The sequence below is a fragment of the Rhinoraja longicauda genome, chromosome 9 (assembly GCF_053455715.1).
Source record: "Rhinoraja longicauda isolate Sanriku21f chromosome 9, sRhiLon1.1, whole genome shotgun sequence".
Lineage (NCBI taxonomy): Eukaryota > Metazoa > Chordata > Chondrichthyes > Rajiformes > Arhynchobatidae > Rhinoraja > Rhinoraja longicauda.
Genome location: NC_135961.1, coordinates 27,679,026 through 27,698,010, shown reverse-complemented (window position 1 = coordinate 27,698,010; position 18,985 = coordinate 27,679,026). Strand labels below are relative to the sequence as shown.

The following is an 18,985-nucleotide window of genomic DNA, read 5'->3' as shown; positions in this document are numbered from 1 at the left end:
TATCTCAGAAATCTGAAATTCAATGGATGAACTTAAAAAAATGTCAGCTCCCCAAAAAAAGCATTTAAGTTCTGGTTCATCAGAAAACACAAAACTCAAATGCACCAGAATTATGGAAATAAACTATTGCAGATGCTGAATCTTAAAGAAAAAGTTTTGCAATCTACATCATTGCCATGAAATGACATCATAAAATTCTCTGAAAGTAGACACAAAATGCTGGAGTAACTCATAGGGTCAGGCAGCATCTCGGGAGAGAAGGAATGGGTGATGTTTCGGGTCGAGACCCTTCTTCAGTCTGATCAGTCTGAAGAAGGGTCTCGACCCAAAATGTCACTCATTCCTTCTCTCCCGAGATGCTGCTTGACCCGCTGAGTTACTCTAGCATTTTGTATCTATAGTCGATTTAAACCAGCATCTGCAGTTTTTTCCCTACACATTAAAATTCTCTGACATTACTTCAGTGTGGAATGAGCTGCACAGCTGACAATGAGTTGCTGATTGCAGCCGCTGAATGATATAAATGATCACGCAAGCACAACGCTTGTGATGGGTCACAGCTGTCTGAATGGTGAAGGACATGGTATAAGTAAAGTGGAATGTTAGTGAAATGAAACTTGTGGCTTCCTAAGAAATGCTTTGCCAAGGATTATTTTCTAGTGCACTACCTACAATTCAATTTAAAGAAAACCTTATAGATAAATTTATCAGGAGTAGTGCAATTTTACTTTCTCACTTTTCTTAGCGTTCTCAGAATCGGAACAGTCAAGTCGACTGCTCCATGGGCTCAGCAGGCCATCAGGAATTATGTGAATAATTGTCTTCTACTCTTACTCTGCTCATTATGTGGGAAAATGCTTGTCCACAAACCCTCCGCCCAAGTCAAACATCACTTGAAAATCATATGACACATTCATAGAAAAGTGGTTGAACTCATGAATCACATTTCCATTAAATCCAAGCTAGAAGGTGCAATTTGTTAGCTAATCAGAAGACTACTACAGTGCAGTTAATTTAGTATTTTAATACTCATAGCCACCCATCTTGCAATGGTAAATTTGTTGTCTTGATTATCTCGGGAAACTGCAAAAGCTCAAAGCCAGCAATGTCTTTCCAGCACTATTTTTCACAATGACTTTTACAATAATTATGTAACTAAGGTTTAGCAAAAAACAAATCTTCTTGAAAACCTTCTGTTGATATTCCTACAACTGATTCTCACTCATCAGCTGACAGATAAAATAAAATATTAACCAATTTATTTTACATGTTTCACACAAAGGATAAATGGAGCACACTCGATAGACTGAATGGTCTAATTATGCTCCTGTGTCTTATGAAACCAACCTTGAAATCTTCCAAAACAAAACATTACAATCTTAAATGACATAAAAATAGCATTCTCATTTTATCTAATAAGGGCACATTATTTATTTTATCTCTTAACTTTTAATTAATTTTATGAATTAGGGACTGTTATTTTAAAATTCTTATTTCATTATTAACAATTAAGACAATAAAGAAATTTGTTGTAATAGTTCAGAGACACAATTCAAGCTGATGATTAAAGACATGCAAAATGTGCATTCACCAGATATTATAACTTCAACAAAATAGCCATAATTGGGAATCTAGTGATATTTGTTCTTAAATTACATTAGTTAACTTCATAAATAAGAGGTGGTTATTGTTTAAAACTGAATTAAACTTTTAAATGTATGCAAAGTAATCTTATACTTTAGATTTGAAAAATAAAATTCAAAAGAAGAAATTAAATAAACATAAACGTCTTAATAAAAATGTTCCAGAGATATTTAACTGCAAAACTCCACCAAAACATTTTGTCCTTTAAAATCAATCTTGATACATGCTCGGGCTTCCTGGAAGCAAAAAGCAACAGAAAACAAATCTGATTACATACTTAATGCACCACCTTCATTCAAATGAATGTGGGCAGAGGACACTCAGTACAAAAATCAATGGCTATCAACTTTTAGCTGGGCTCCATGGAGCATTGCGGTATTGATCTCTAGCAGAGTTCAATGCTCAGCACAAGGCTGAATACACTGGTTCATATATTTTCTGATTTTCTACATTTTCTTCAAGGGTACAACCGAGTCACTGCATACACAGAACAAGTGATGCTGGGACTGATTAGGAAATAATGGATCTAAAACAGTGATTACATAAAGAATAATGTAATTGGGAAGTTCAAGTTACATCCTGAAGAGTAAAACCAAAGTTCTTGAATTATAACTATTACCTAAAACCATGACAGCAGACTTTGGTCAGCACAGCTATACACACTATAATATTTTATTTCTGCCCTCTCCAAGGCTTGTCCATGCTGGTAACTAGAACATGTTTAAATCTTGGTGCATATTGCAACTGCAAAAACTCTATTGTCAATTGCAACATGGGACTGATGAAGGACAAAGTGTTCTGTTTCAATAATGTTCATTAATTTCCAACTCAAGAAGACGATTACCATTACCACAGGGTGGTACATTTGATTCTCCACTCCAGAATACTTAAATCATACTTGATGAATATTTCAGTGCAGGATTCAAAGCAGGTCAGAAATGCTTGGACAAATATGACAACGATTCAACTTGATTAACAGCTACTCAGAAACTGGCATGATGATGTAAATCCACCGATATTTTAATTTAAAGATACACCGAAAAAAATCCTAAAGTATTTTTATTATTTCATGGATTTTAGCTGATAGATGCCATGCTGAACAAAGAAAGCAGAAGTCCTTCAGTTGCTCAATGGTAATTTGGACAGCAAAAGATGATTGGTTATATAACTGAAAAATGATATCAATGAAAAAGCCAACAACAGTGTACCAATACATGATAAAGGGAATAACGTTTGGTGCAAGATAAAGTCCAGTAAAGTCGAATTAAAGATAGTCCGAGGACCTCATTGGAGACCATCGGACTATCTTTCAATGGACGTTACCTTGCACTAAACATTATTTCCTTTATCATGTATCTGTACACTATGAATAGCTCGATTGTAATCATGTATAGTATTTCCGCTGACTAGTTAGCACGCGACAAAAGCTTTTCACTGTACCTAGGTACACGTGACAATAAATTAAACTACACTAATAATTAATGCAAGACCAAAAGTGATGTTTTCCTATAATCAACTATGAATTATTAGGACAAGAACCAGGCAGAAATGATTCCAAGATATTTGGTCTAAAATGTTGATCTTAGTTCATTGGGAAGACTAGATGCAGCATTTGAAGTTAGGGGTGGGGGGGACGGGACAGACAGAGAGACAGAGAGACAGAGAGAGACAGACAGACAGACAGACAGAGACAGACAGACAGAGACAGACAGATCTATCTATCTATCTATCTATCTATCTATCTATCTATCTATCTATCTATCTATCTATCTATCTATCTATCTATCTATCTATCTATCTATCTATCTATCTATCTATCTATCTATCTATCTATCTATCTATCTATCTATCTATCTCATTTTATATATTTGAGGGTTTGTGTGTTTGTAGATAGATTTGTTCCCGAAATACAGCCAAAATGGTACACGATAGCGCAACAATTTTATACCCACCTTACTCACCATTGGCCTGTGGTTCAAATGGTTGTTATATTTTAAAAGTTATTTACTTTTTAAACTTTAAAAATCACTTTTTAAACTTTAATAAATCCCTTTTCCACATGCTCTACCCATCAGCCGCGCCTGCCTCCATTTTCGACGTCACAATGGGAGAAGGTCCACGCATGCGCAGTTGGGAGTTCGGAGGTGGGGGGTTCCTCTCCCCTCTCGCCCGTCCCCGACCACGAGAGGTTTAGACCCAATGCACAATTGGGAGCTCGGAGGGGTGCGGGAGCGGCAGCCAATCGGGGGGGGGGGGGGGGGGGGGGATGTGGCTCCCTCTCCCCTCTGCCACGGGGGAGTTTTAAGGGGGGTTGGAGTGCGTGCAGAGGGGAGGAGGGGGGGGGATAAGGAGGGTTATGGGGGGATGGAGTGGGTGAGTGAGTGGGGGGTTAAGGGGGGGGATTGAGTGGATAAGGGTAGGAGGGGAGGATAAGGGGGGTTGTTAGAGTGGGTGTTGGGGGGAGGGGGAGTGGGGGGGAGGGGGAGAGTGGGGGAGGAGAGGGTGCTGGACCAATGCAGGAGAGGTTTTGGCCCAACGGGTCCACTCGGGCTAGTACTACATGAACTTTTACATGTATTGACAGCTTGCCCTTAATGAAGAGGAAGGAAAGACTGTGGTGTGTTGCTGCATGCTATCTTTTGAGAGATGCTAAATCATGGTGTCATATATTATATTCCGTTTAAAAGCGAAGCATTCTTTAGTACTTTAGAATTTAGCGATACAGTACGGATACAGGCCCTTTGTTTGGCCCACCGAGTTCACGCCAAACAGTGATCACCCCGTACACGAGTACGTCCCTACACACTAGGGACAATTTACAATTTTACCGGAGCCAATTAACTTACAAATCTGTACATTTTTGGGATGTGGAAAGAAACTGGAGCATCCGGAGAAAACCCACAAGGTCACAGGGAGAATGTACAAACTCTATGCAGACAGCACCTGTAGTCAGGATCGAACCCAGGTTTCTGGAACTGGAAGTCAGCAACTCTACTGCGTTGTCCTTGGCATGCCCCAATAATAAAAGTGCATGATCTTTGTCACACGGAACTATTTTTTATCTTTATTGACAATAACGTCAGGATCATAACTGAGAATAGTTTTGCCAACGGACATTTTAAATCCTAATGGAATAAACAGAAAATACTGATATACTGTCCTGCTATGTACTTCATTAAATCTCAGGAGAAGTTAATTTAATTATTCCAAGAAACCGAACACTGCAATTAAGAAATTAATCCATGCAATGAAGATCCTCCACAATACTATTAATTGAGGAATCCCTGGGATTTATTTCCCAGGATGCCTATCTGCCCATCGTTTCTGATGCCTTGAATCCCACTCTCCAACATACTTCACTGTAACCTGTTCTCTTCTCACATGCCCATTAATTCCCCCTGATTATTCTATCACCCACCTACAACTAGGAGTAATTTAAAGTATCCAAAGAACCAACTGACCAGCATGTCTTTGGAATGTGAGGAGAAACTGAAATACTGGTTGAAATTCACAAGAGCAAACACCACTTCTCACGACTAGACCTTGCACACTGGTGCTGAGGCAACTAGACCACCTGCTGTATCGCTGTGCTGCAGATTTCATCTGTGAAATGGTCAAGGAACCACAATATATTCTTATGGTGCATGTTTTGGGCAGAAACTTAATGATGACGGATCTCCCACAGACCTCCTGCTCTTGCACTTTTTGCTACTGAAGAAATCCATGGATAATTGTTAGTGTACCTGTAAGTATACCAAATCATTCCAATTGTGCTGATGCTGGAAGGTTAATCAGTTGATGAGGTGCCAAACAAGGGAACTGCTTTTTTCTAGCTGGTTACTTTCATTTTCTGTTTTTTTTGGAGATGCACTTATCTTCTGTCTTAAAACTGTTACAATTTGTTTCGTTAGGTTGTTGTTGTTTAAATTAATTAAATTATTGCATCGTATGGGAGGCGCATTCCCAATCTCGTTGTAACCCTGTACAATGCCAATAAAGATATATTGTATTGTATTGTTGTATTGTATCGAGGCTGGTGCACAACATATCAGAGGTTTATATTTAGCAAGCGCTGGGGATATTTCAGGGATTCAACTGCAGAGTATTTTTGCTCAAACCCAGCTAAAGCCGCTGACATGCCTCTGGAAACCAGTGCATGTTGGAGGTCCACTTGGATTTCCTTTCAGTGGAGAGGGGGGTCCAGGATGTTGATGGTGAGAGCTCAGGAAAACTGGGTGGTGAAACTTTTTTATTTGGAGATGGCCCTTTCTTGGCACCTCTGTGAATCGTCCTTCCCACTTGCAAAGATATCTGGACAATGACCAAAATTATGTGTGCCAAAACATGGACTGCATCATTATCTGAGTAATTGTACTTGCAGCAAACAGAAAACAATCACACTTGCTCTCACAGCTGAAACCAAAGAGTTTATTTCAGTGATGCCTTGGGTCTGGGATAACTAGGTCCATGCTTGCAAAATCACTTTCCTGCTTGGTGTACATGATTCAAGGCGTTGGAGAGTTTCCCCCTTTCGTTTCTGCCTTTTGTTCAAAACTTTCCCAATCTTACTTTGCTGCACTGTTTACAGTTTTCATAAATGTGGGATGTACATCATGATCAGAAAAAATCTGTGTTTTCAACTTGTAAACGTCTCTAACTGCCTTACTTAATGTACTTAAATATGTTCCCTGTATGATGATGGGCCGCAATTGGTAAAGATTCAGTGTTCTTGCAAGAGGTCTCACAAGACAGTGTGGAGCATTTTACAACTTGAATTACAGTTTCATCTTTTCCAGTTTCAAAGATCAAAGGCTGATTGCAAGCAAAATGTCAAATGCTTTGGTTCCAATGCCACAAAAAGCATTCCTTCGAAATTGGAATATGGCCACAGGCTGAGATGCGGGAATCCACTGATCTGCCTAATTTCCTAGTTTTCCACCACAGAACTGCATTAATGTTCCTGAAAATTGCTCACATTATTCTAAAGCTGATAAGTCATTTGAGAAGTACAAAATGAAGCATTACTGCAGGCAATTCCTCAGTGCATTGCAACAATAGAAAAGTGGCCAACTAAACACTACAGAACAAATTTACGTGAAAAAGTGATACAGCAATAAAGTTCTAGTTGCTGCTATTCATTTTAAAAAAGTGATATTAACATCCTGATTTCTAAACCCATGCCTCATGGTAGGCGTATAAAAATGTGTCATTGTTTTTCCTCTAGAATAAAAATGTTTTTTTTAATAACTGAAGTTCTCCACTGTCACCAGTAACATTTAACATTGCTTTGCTCCTTCTTGTGCAGCTCTCATTGGAAATTGCTCCCAGCATCAACTCATTACATAAACTTGCCTGCCAAGGAATTCTTTATCTATTCCCAATTTCACATACGCTTTGCAAGATCTACAAGGCTATCAATAACATACATATCTTGATGATTTCTCTGATGATACTGATAATCAGAATCCAAAATGATATTTGATAAAGGAGCAGTGGTGTGTGTAATTTATATCGACCAATTAACTACCAAAGTGAAAATCTAGTTGCTACGGTTTTCTCCCCTAGTACAACACTCTACTTATGGTAATGGCTTACAGTTAATAGCACTTTAGCAGTTCAACTCCAGGGCCATAAAATTATTACTTCATAGCATTGCCAACTCCCCCATCAAGCACTGATACCCATCACAAGCCAAATTTTCACTCTTGCACAATACAAAACATTCTAGACACAACCCTAGTTGAGAGAAGAAACATTTATTGGACTGGTGCTTGCTGGGAAAAGTTGAGTGCTTCTGCAGCAAACTACTGGTACCTTTCCATATGAAGGCCAGTACACTTGGGACGTTGACACGTCCATATCCAGATGTAGCCTCAAACTGGCAATCAGACACCAGCCAGAGAACAACAAAGCACAGCATTTTTACATGGTGACAGGGTAGGAAATGTTGATATTTGGAAAACATAAAAGCCCTAGTATACAAGTCACTGTATGGAGAGCAGCAGTGGAGCTTAAGCATGCTTAGACTTCCCAGCACTAGGTGAGCAAATTTGGTAAAAAAATTGCAAAATCTGGAACAATAATTTGTTTTTCATATGTGAGGTATATTGAACAAATATTTCACATGACAATCACAATTTTATACGGGAACTTTGGTAACAACACAAATTATTTTTGCAGTCATTTCAATGAGATAGGTTCTCGTAATTAAAATAAAACACACAATCCTGATCACAACCTAATATTCCTTTTTATTCGTCTCATCTTCCTGCATGTCAGACTTTATGCATGTCAGAATTACTCCTAAATTTGTACGTCAATTTCAGGTAGCAATTTCAGGAATTGCTGGATTCAAGGCCGGTTGGAAAATGGTGCGGGGAAGGGGAAGGGAGGGGAGAGGGTGGGGGGGAGGGGGTAGAGGGTGGGGGTGGAGGGAGGGGGGCAGGAGGAGGGAGGATAAGGAGGGTTGAGGGGGATGGAATGGGGAAGGGGAAAGGGAGGGTAAGGGGAGGGTGAGGGGGTGGAGGGAGGGAGTGAGGAGGGAGGGGATGAGGAGGGAGGGGTGAGGAGAGGGGGGAAGGGGAGAGGGGAAGAGAGGAGGGGAGAGCGGGGAGTGGAGGGGGAGAAGGTAGGGGGAGTGGGGGGGAGAGGGGGGGGGGAGAGGGGATGGGGGAGGGGGAGGAGAGGGTACTGCACCAATGCAGGAGAGGTTTGGGCCCAATGGGTCCACTTGGTCTATAACTGATAAAATTATAAGCACTAATATTTTACTCCGCACTATTACGCTCAGTCATCTGTCATCATTCAAATTGATGACTGCACTGTCTTCATATAATCAACATGCTTATAGTTAATAGTAGAGCTTGTTCCGGAGTTAGGAAACTAAAGGCCATGTATATGCAAGCTCACATCAATGCTGTGAGAATGACTTATTCTGATACATGGTATTTAACTCAGATAAATACAATGTTATGTAAGTGGGCAGGGTCAACAAAAAGTGCATGGGGCTACACCAAAAATAGTTCGGAGAGAAAGGTATCTGCTCATAACGGTCTAAATGTTTCTGTCTAATGCCAAGAAGTCACAAAGCAAAACACGTATTAGATTAGATAAATAGATCTAACATAAAAGTAAGCATATCATTTTGACCCGGTCAGCACGGAACGTCCTGCAGGCACTGCAGGGGAATGACTCCATGGATCCCGTGGTGTGGTTCCCAGAGCAGACTGCCCAGCTTGTCTGGCAAAATGCCTCATCGCCAGAACTCACCAACAAGCACCAACAACTGGCTTGGTTGGCGGTGAGGGGAGCCCTCCCAGTCAGATCTTTCCTGCACCGCCGGAACCTCACTACCAGCACATGCTGCCCTCGGGACGGCTGCTATGGAGAGGAGACGGTTGCCCACCTCTTCAGAGTGTGGATTTGCCAAGAGAGTCTGGAGCGGTTTGCAGGGGTCCCTGTAACGATTTATTCCGAGCAGCTCCGTCACAGAGGACTCTGTGATCTACGGACTGTTCCCAGGGACGCATTCAGAGACTGACATCGAGTGCTGCTGGAAGGTCATCAACTCGGTGAAAGACGCTCTTTGGTCTGCCCGAGCTTTATTGACCTCCCAGCGGAGCGAGCTGTCCGTCGGGGAATGTTGCTGACTGGCCCGCTGCAGACTGCAGGAGTACGTGCTGAGGGACGCACTGAAGCTTGGTGCAGCCAATGCCAAGGCCCTGTGGGGGAGGACCACAGTCTAGGGTCCTTCCACTACTGGACATGGGGGGGGGGGCAGGGTGTGGTGGAGACGCCCCTCCAAATAAGGGATTCTGTGTAAATTTCTGTGTAAATTTGGAAATGAATATCTGCATTGCATGTATAACCTCCGGAAATGTCGGATGGGGTTTTTGAAAAGAAGATGTTTTGTAAATATTTATTACTTGAATAAAGTATTTTTTGATATATATTTTTTTTTAATTTGACCCTCTGCAAGACCATGTTGAGATCACATTTAGGATAATGTATGAAGTTCTGGTGACCTCATGTTGTGGTCGAAATTAAATCTTTGGAAAATGTGACAAAAAAAATGAAAGAATAATTTTCTCTTTAATCAACATGTAAATCCAATGTGCTTCAAATGTCAAGTAACACGGAAGTTTTGTTTATTTTAGTTTAGAGATAAAGAAAGGCCCTTCGGCCCACCGAGTCCCCACGACCAGCGATCCCCGCACATTAACATTATCCTACACGAGGGACATTTTTAATATTTATACCAAGCCAATTAACCTACAAACCTGTATATCTTTGGAGTGTGGGAGGAAACCAAAGTTCTCGAGGAAAATCCACGCGGTCACTGGGAGAATGTACAAACTCTGTACAGTCAAGCAGCCATAGCTAGGATCAAATTGGGACTCTGGCGCTGTAAGGCAGCAACTCTACCGCTGCACCACCATGCTGCCCTGAAGTGTATAGACTTCAGGGTGATATCACATTTGCTATTCCTAATTTTTCAACCTACTGCCAATACCCCCTTACAACCATTTGCTGCAATGTCATGAAGAAAAATATGAAATAATGTATCCACAGAGACCACATTTAATTGGCAGTTAAGTATTTGGCAGCAGCTATACAAATGCAAATCTTACTATCTTTTATTTGCAAGTGCCTTCCCTAAGCCAGTTTGCTCACCATGTAAGTAAATATAGATGTGAAACAGGACCCATCTGTAAATGGCACATCGCCCATTCAGGGAGGTGATGAAAGGACAATGGTGTAGGACAATTATGTGAATCTATAACCAATTTTTTTCCTTCAGTGTAATTTATCAGAATTGTCATCATTTTGCTTATATTTGCATAAATTGCAAACTTTTAAATTGCATTCCTCTAAAGATATTAACAGAGTTGACACTTCTTACTCAAGTCCCTGTGAGTCATTTTCCCTTACTGCATAATCATTCCCAGCAAAGCTATTTAAAAATTGAGAATATCAAGTTCAACACATTAATGCAATCTGATACGCCATTACATCTATACCCATTGCACCGAGAGAATTCATAATGATGCAACACAATCACTTTAAAACAAAACATTTAAACCATAGCTTATGCTTTGTTTCATAGAATTTAAGAATGATCTATGCACAATAACAAGCCACAAAGTCAAACCAATAGCACGGACAATCACAATTTGAAAAGGTCATACTGAATGCTCATCTCCAATGGAATGAAATTGTTCATTTTAACTGTGCGACTAAACCCTCTTTGCAACAAAATACACTGCACAATTAGAATAATGCAATTATCCTATTATACACGATCAGTTACATGACTTAAAAACTTAAAGATGTGTGGTTACAAAACTGCAACAATAAAGACTGCACTATTGTTCGCATGCAATAGACAATAGACAATAGGTGCAGGAATAGGCCATTCGGCCCTTCGAGCCAGCACCGCCATTCAATGTGATCATGGCTGATCATTCTCAATCAGTACCCCGTTCCTGCCTTCTCCCCTTACCCCCTGACTCTGCTATCCTTAAGAGTTCTATCTAGCTCTCTCTTGAATGCGTTCAGAGAATTGGCCTCCATTTCTTTCTGAGGCAGAGAATTCCACAGATTTACAACTCTCTGACTGAAAAAGTTTTTCCTCATCTCCGTTCTAAATGACCTACCCCTTATTCTTAAACTGTGGCCCCTTGTTCTGGACTCCCCCAACATTGGGAACATGTTTCCTGCCTCTAACGTGTCCAACCCCTTAATAATCATATACGTTTTTAAAAGTTATTACTTTATTCACAACTTAACATACGTGAGTAAATGTCCTGAATATCTATATCTTTCCCAAATTGAAATTGGATTTGATGAGAAAACATATTAATAATTTACAAAATGCATCTTAAGGACTCCAAAAACAATTTAGTCAGCAATAAACATTAACCTAAAGTAATAGAGCTTCAGCAAAGGAGAACATCAGTTTATAATGCAACATAAGGGCGCATCGAATAGTAAGTTCCTTTTACAATAAGGCTCATTTGGTTTAAAGAAACTGAATAAACTTATAACTTAGCTAAATATGCTGCAACAAATTTACAATATAATATTTCTACAATACACCAGATTTATTGCTGACTAAATTAGAATTCCTGTCTTTGTGTATCCATTCCTGTAATCAGTGGTTAAAAATAACAGTTAAAAACAAAATACATCCAGTCACCAGACATCATATAACTTCAGATCCGAAGTCATCAAAATCACGGACTCTGTCCTAAAATATTCAATGCACTTTCAACTTCAAATAGCATTAGATTACTGCCAAAAACAATCACTAGTGGGTATTAGTTCAAAATCTATTCACTTAACATTCAGGCGGTTTGTTTTAGATTGAATTTTATGCCAACCTGTACATCTTTGGAATGTGGGAGGAAACCCACGCAGGTCAAGGGGAGAACGTACAAACTCTGTAACGACAGCACCCGTAGTTGGGAACGGACCCGAGTGTCTGGTGCTGCAAGTGCTGTAAGGCAACAACTCTATTGCTGCGCCATCGTGCTGCCCAATGTGGTTCTATGATTTGTACATACCTACATTCTAATATATTATCACATTAAATCTCTGCATTTTACCACATCCCTTCCAAACTTCATAACATTCTCGTCTTTTGAGCACTTTATCTAAACTACTTCCCGATTAGTCTTATCACTTTCACGCTAGATCATCAGGTTACGCAAAATTTGCTACATGAATTCAACTTGTTTTTGTCGAGATTTAACTTCAAATAGGTTTAAATAAAAATGCGATTATTATTGTCATGCATATGATTAAATATAATTGTTTCAGTATTTATGTTTTGCAGATTGGTTTTCAATCTCAGAAATTAATTCATTTAAGAAAATACTGCATCGAAAACAAAATCGGAGACAGATTTTGTTCAGCTATGAATTCACTCCACATATTAATGGGATAACCACAACACCAATAAAATGACTGTAATTCTTAACTATTGCCTTTTCTGTTGCTGCTCCCTGAAGAATAGAAATGCAAGAGCCTTGCAGGTGACATAATTAATGCTAGAAAAACAAAAGCGTCCCGCTCTATTCTGTTCAGCAATTGATCTGCCACAGCTATGTGGTGTAATTACATTTATACCAAACACATCTTCAGATATAGATCCAACAGCTAACAGCAATTATGACATGGACATCATCTAACTTATCTCCCAGACATAATCGCATTTCATGTGGTCATGCCATAGTATTGAAATGAAGCACCAAAATGTATGTACTGCAATAAAAATAGAAAATGCTATACAGTAAACATGATCTGCTCACTCAGCAGATCGGGCAGCATCTATGGGGAGCAAAACATTAATCAACATTCTTGACTCTCCAGAGACACTTTCAACATGACACAGGTCAGGCTTGTGATGAAATATTCTCCAGTTGTCTGGATGAGTACAGCTCAAACTATTCTAGAAACAACACCATCTAGACCCAAGGGTCTCGACCCGAAACATCACCCATTCTTTCTCTCCAGAGATGCTGTCCCGCTGAGTTACTCCAGCTTTTTGTGTCTATCTTCGGTTTAAACCAGCATCTGCAGTTCCTTCTTACACCATCTGCTTGATTGGCAAATCATTCACTTCCATAAACATATATTCTCTCCTGCATTCTCTCCACCTCTGCATGTACTGTCCACAAAATACACCGGGATTACACCCCGACTTCTTCAGCAATACCTCCTCAAGCATTCATCTTGATCACGAAGGAACAAGAGGTTGCAGATTCCCCAAGTCACACAGCATCCCAATTTGCAAATATCCCCAACTGTTTTTGCTGTTTTTGTGTCTAAAACATGGAACCAGTAAAATGTTGCACTTTTGAGAGGTCAAATATATGGGGAAAGTGGACCCTCAACAGCATTGTCCAAGTCCATGCCTCTCTGGAAGTAGCAACATAAGTAAGTGGTAAAGAAAAGGACTTAGAATGTTGTGTGTAGTTCTGGTTGCTCCATTACAGGGAGGATGTGGAGGCTTTGAAGGGGATGCAGAAGTGGTTTACCCAGGATGCTGCTTGGTTTCGAGGGTATGAACTATATTGGACAAATTTGGATTGTTTTCTCTGGTGTGTGTGAGACTGAGGGGAGACCTATTAGGTCTTATGAGAAGTACAAAGAAAAATGACAGTCAGAATGTTTTCCACGGTGCGTAAATGTCAAATACTAGAGGGCATAGCTTTAATGTGAGGGAGGGAACATTTAAAGGAGATGTGCGGTGTAAGTGTCTTTTATACAGAGTGGTAGGTGCCTAGAAAATGTTGCCGGGGTGGAGGTGGAAGCAGATACGATAATGGCATTTAAGAGGCTTTTTGAAAGACACATGAATATGTAAGGAATGAATGGATATGGAACTTGTGCAGGCAGAGGGGTTAGTTTAAGCAAGCATCAATGCAATACAATACAATACAATATATCTTTATTGTCATTGTACAAGGGTACAACAAGATTGGGAATGCGCCTCCCATACGATGCATTAAATTAATTAGCTAGTCAGTATTAATTTAAACAGCCCAATGAAACAAATTGGAACAGTTTTAAAACAGAATAAAGTGCAAGTAGATCTGTGCCGGTTCACTTTGCGATGTGACCATCCGGCTCAGCAGTACCGGTTCATAGCAGCTATGGCCCTGGGGATGAAGCTGTTCCCGAGTCTGGAGGTGCGGGCCTTGTATCGTCTGCCCGATGGTAGAAGTTCGAACAGACTGTTGCAGGGGTGTGAAGTCTTTGTGGATGCTGGTGGCTTTTCTGAGGCATCGTGTGTTGTAGATGCCCTCCAAGGCTGGTAGCTGTGTTCCGATGGTCCTCTGAGCTCTATGGACTACCCGCTGAAGAGCTTTCCTCTCTGCCTCCGTGCAGCTGAGATACCACACAGGGATGCCATGTGTTAGGATGCTTTCTATGGTGCAACGGTAGAAGGTCGTCAGCAGCTGTTGGGGTAGACCAGACCTTTTCAGTGTTCTTAGGTAGAACAGTCGTTGCTGTGCCTTCTTGACCAGCGCAGCAGTGTTATTGGACCATGTGAGGTCCTCCGAAATGTGAGTGCCCAGAAACTTGAAGCTGGACACTCCACACTGTCCCCGTTGTGTGACCTACGGAAGTTGATCTTTTGTGGGGTGTTCTGTGCTGTACTATTCTATGTTCTATCTATCCAAAAGCATTGTAGGTGTAAGGGTAAAGCTTTTATACACCTCTTTGGTTAAAAAATGGTGCATTTCAATTAATGACCTAGATTCCAAGTCAGCGATGGCCCACGTTTATTCTCTGTTGATCTCTGTGCCAAGAAAATAGCAAAATAACATGTACATAGCAGTTTGAACTGACGGCACAAAAGTGCCCGTATCCTTGGTGGCAAAGCAAGAAGAAACAGTCCAATGATGCAAGTATGTCATTACTTGGCATATCTTAGAGTGAGAAAACATGCGGAACAGAAAAAAAAGACTTTAATGGCTTAGCCAGCTGTCATACGAGTCACACATTTTCAAAGTGTCTGGAAGCCTGTGACATTTAGAAACATTTCAAATCTGTTAAACCAAGCAATTAAAAATAAAAATTCGTAGAGGCGTTAACAATATAAGCAAAAAGTAAAGTAGTAAAAATAACTTAGGACCACTTAAAATAATTTAAAGAACTCAATTATTTAAAAAGATATGGATGTTAAAGCTTTTTCAGGTGTATTTCATGTCAGAAAAATCAGTACAATTTTGCATTAGAGCAGTCTGCATTTCCTCACAAAATCCTCAAATATTACCTCCCCTACTTTCAATCCTGCGATATTGTCATTCGACAAACTAACTTACATTGCCTACCTCATTCACTAATTAAAAATCCAGAGCTGGCAAATAGAGTTTGCAAGGCATCACTGTGCTACGCAAATGTAGACATTTGTTGCTGGCTTCCTGCAGCAGTAACATAATTTAATTCAGGAATATTAGAACATAGCAACATTTCAAACAAAAATCAATTACAAGGACTTGTTTAAAAATCCTTGGGAAAAATCTGCCTGGTTACTCTGCATCATTGACACTATAAACTAATTTATAATAGTATAATTGTGCCATGCATGAAAGGTATCTTCATTAAAAATTTAGAACTGATCCACTTAAGTTTGAAAAAACAAAAAGGAGAATATGACACTATCACAAAAATGAAAATGAGGAAAGGTTGTTGAGTGTCTCCATCTGCTGTAATGCTTTGACGGCCAGCTCAAGAATCTTGCCTTTGTTTATCTCATTGTGGTTAAATAGTTACATTTTAACGAAAGTAACACGTGTACAGCACCTGGACAGACAGGTATGTGCACCGACCGGGTGTCTGAAATGGAGAATAAGGCCCAATTTCTGAGATGTGCTCACATTACTACCAGGTGTTAACTCAGTCAATTGACAGTCAATTAATATCCTTTTGTGCTGCTCTGATGATGGCCTTAGTTCACCTTAATTTTAACACACAAAAAAGACAGGATTAAATTTATTATGTTATGAAGCATGAAGAACATTGCCTCGTCTCAAAATGTTTGTTACTACGCGAAGGAGAATACTGGCACCATCTAGATGTTTTGGTCTCATTCATCAACTTTCTTCTCTAAAGGACATCAGTGAACAAAATTGTTTTTATAACAGTTTGGTAGTTTCATGGATATCTCTCCTAAAAACAGCTTTTATTTTTAGTTCGAGCTTTATCCAATTACTTGAATTTAAATTGCCCAGCTGCCATTTTGTAATTTAAATTCATGGCTCTGGTTAAATGCCCCCAACTCCTGTCACGAGGCCAGTTTCATAATTACTACATGACTGTATGCCATTTTTAGTTATATAAATTAATGGCATATTTCAGATATTTTGGCATTACAAATGGAAGAGTTACTTTGCTCCACAACTGCATCTAAGCCATGACCTCAGTATACATGACAGTAAACTAAACTCAAATATCCATAATACAAATAGCAACACTGCCATTTTTATATCAATGATTTACAATTAATGGTTTTATAACAATCTAGGTACCAAAAGGAGACTAGGCGGAACTTCCTTTTCATGCAAGGAAAATTGGCCATTGATTTAAAAATATATTTGGAGTGGTTTAAAAGGATTAAAATTGTATCCATAATGCTTCCAAACAGTATTGATGATTTCCCAAGTTCAAGCCAACACATTTCTCTTTCTGTGTAGAAAAGAACTGCAGATGCTGGTTTGAATCAAAGGTAGACACAAAATGCTGGAGTAACTCAGCGGGACAGGCAGCATCTCTGGAGAGAAGGAATGGGTGACGTTTCGGGTCAAGACCCTTCTACAGTCTGAAGAAGTACAAACTCCGTACTGACTGCACCCGTAGTCAGGATTGAACCCGGGACTCTGGCGCTGTATGTGCTACAAGGCAGCAACTCTACCACTGTACCACCGTATCACCCCTACCAGTTGCACGCAGACGATGCTCGAGTCAGTGTGTGCTCAGAGACCAAGCTCCAAGACAATGTCAACCCATTCCTTCTCTCCAGAGATGCTGCCTGTCCCGCTGAGTTACTCCAGCATTTTGTGTCAACATTTTTCTTTCTGCTTCTCAAATAGAATGCCCAAAATGGACTATTGTTATTCAATTTGAGTATCATGTTTACATTTTTGTTGTGCTGCTGCAAGTAAGAATTTAATTGTTCTGTTTTGGGACATATGACAATAAAACACTCTTGATTGAAACAGAACCAATCTCAGTGAAGACTAGTGTCGGCCCTTGCACTTTTCTTTAACTGAACTTTCTCTGCAGTTTTAACACTGCATACTGTACTTTGTTTATCTTACCTCTTCCACTACCAGATGTATGATGTGATTAGTCTGGATAACACCCAAAACAACGTTTTTCACTGTATTTCAATATACGTGACAATAAAAAAAACACCAACCACAACCTCAGTAGTCCAGCAGTTTTAGTTTTTAGTTTTAGAGATACAGTGTGGAAACAGGCCCTTCGGCCCACTGAGTCCACGCTGACCAGCGATCCCCACACATTAACACTACCTGACACACACTAGGGACAATTTACAATTTGTACCAAGCCAATTAACCTACAAACTTGCACGTCTTTGGAGTGTGGGAGGAAATCAAAGATCTTAGAGAAAACCCACGCAGTCATGGGGAGAACGTACAAACTCCATACAGACAGCACTGGTCTCTGGTGCTGTATGCGCTACAAGGCAGCAACTCTACTGCTACAACACGGTGTCGCCCATTTCAGTCATACGCAGACGATGCTCAAGTCTGTGTGTGCTCAGAAACCAAGCTTCAAGACAATGTGAACTCATTCCTACAAACATATATGAGAATGGGCTTTGCGCTTAACATCTGCAAGACCAAGGGCCTTTACCAGCCTGCCCCCACTAGAGCATCATACTGCCCTCTGACAATAAAGGTACACAGCAGGATACTGGAAATGTGGAGCACTTTACATATCTCAAAAACCATCTTTTGGTAAAGGTAAACATTAATCCAGAAATTCACTATTGCCTTCAATGCACCAGCGCAGTGTTTGATCAAATGAGGAAAAGGGTATTTGAAGATTAAGACCTCAGACCAGGCACAAAATTCATGGTTTGTAGTGTGACAGTGATTCTTGCCCACCTCTACATTTGTGAGACCAAGACTATGTAGAACAGGTGTCTCAATGCACTGGAGAAATACCACAAACAGTAGCTCTGCAAAATCTTCCAAATACATTGGAAGGATAAGCGAACTGACATCAAACCAACAACCAAAGATAGACACAAAATGCTGGAATAACTCAGCAAGACAGGCAGCATCTCTGGAGAGAAAGAAAGGGTGACGTTTCGGGTCGAGACCCTTCTTCAGATTAGTCAGGGGAAAGGGAAAAGAAGAGATATAGACAGTGATGTGGAAAGATACAGAACAAATGAAAGAAAGATATGCAAAAAGTAACAATGATAAAGGAAACAGGCCATTGTTAGCTGTGAACGGGAACCTGGAGCGACTTGGGTGGTGGGAGGGATGGAGAGAGGGAGTGAAGGGATTACTTGAAGTTAGGGAAATCAATATTCATACCACTGGGTTGCAAACTGCCTAAACCAACAACCTCTAGCAATGAGACCCGAGTTACTTCTCAGATGGCTAGGACTGACAGTTCTTGATGCTTACATGCACAATGCAGATGTTTTGCAAAACACACTATTTTGAGCTGTGTTGTATGAAGAGATTATCAGGCAGAGAGAGAAATAGACTCAAGGATCCAAGTGTTTTTACAACAGTGTAACATCCTTGTGAACCTTTGGGAGTCTCAGGCTCAAGTCTGTTGTATTTAG

At 40.2% G+C, this 18,985-nt stretch overlaps 1 protein-coding gene across 1 annotated transcript in view; it reads right to left on the bottom strand.

Moving 5' to 3' along the window:
* srbd1 (S1 RNA binding domain 1) overlaps window positions 1-18,985 on the bottom strand; it is a 210,512-nt gene that overhangs the window by 14,636 nt on the left and 176,891 nt on the right. The window lies entirely within an intron of this gene.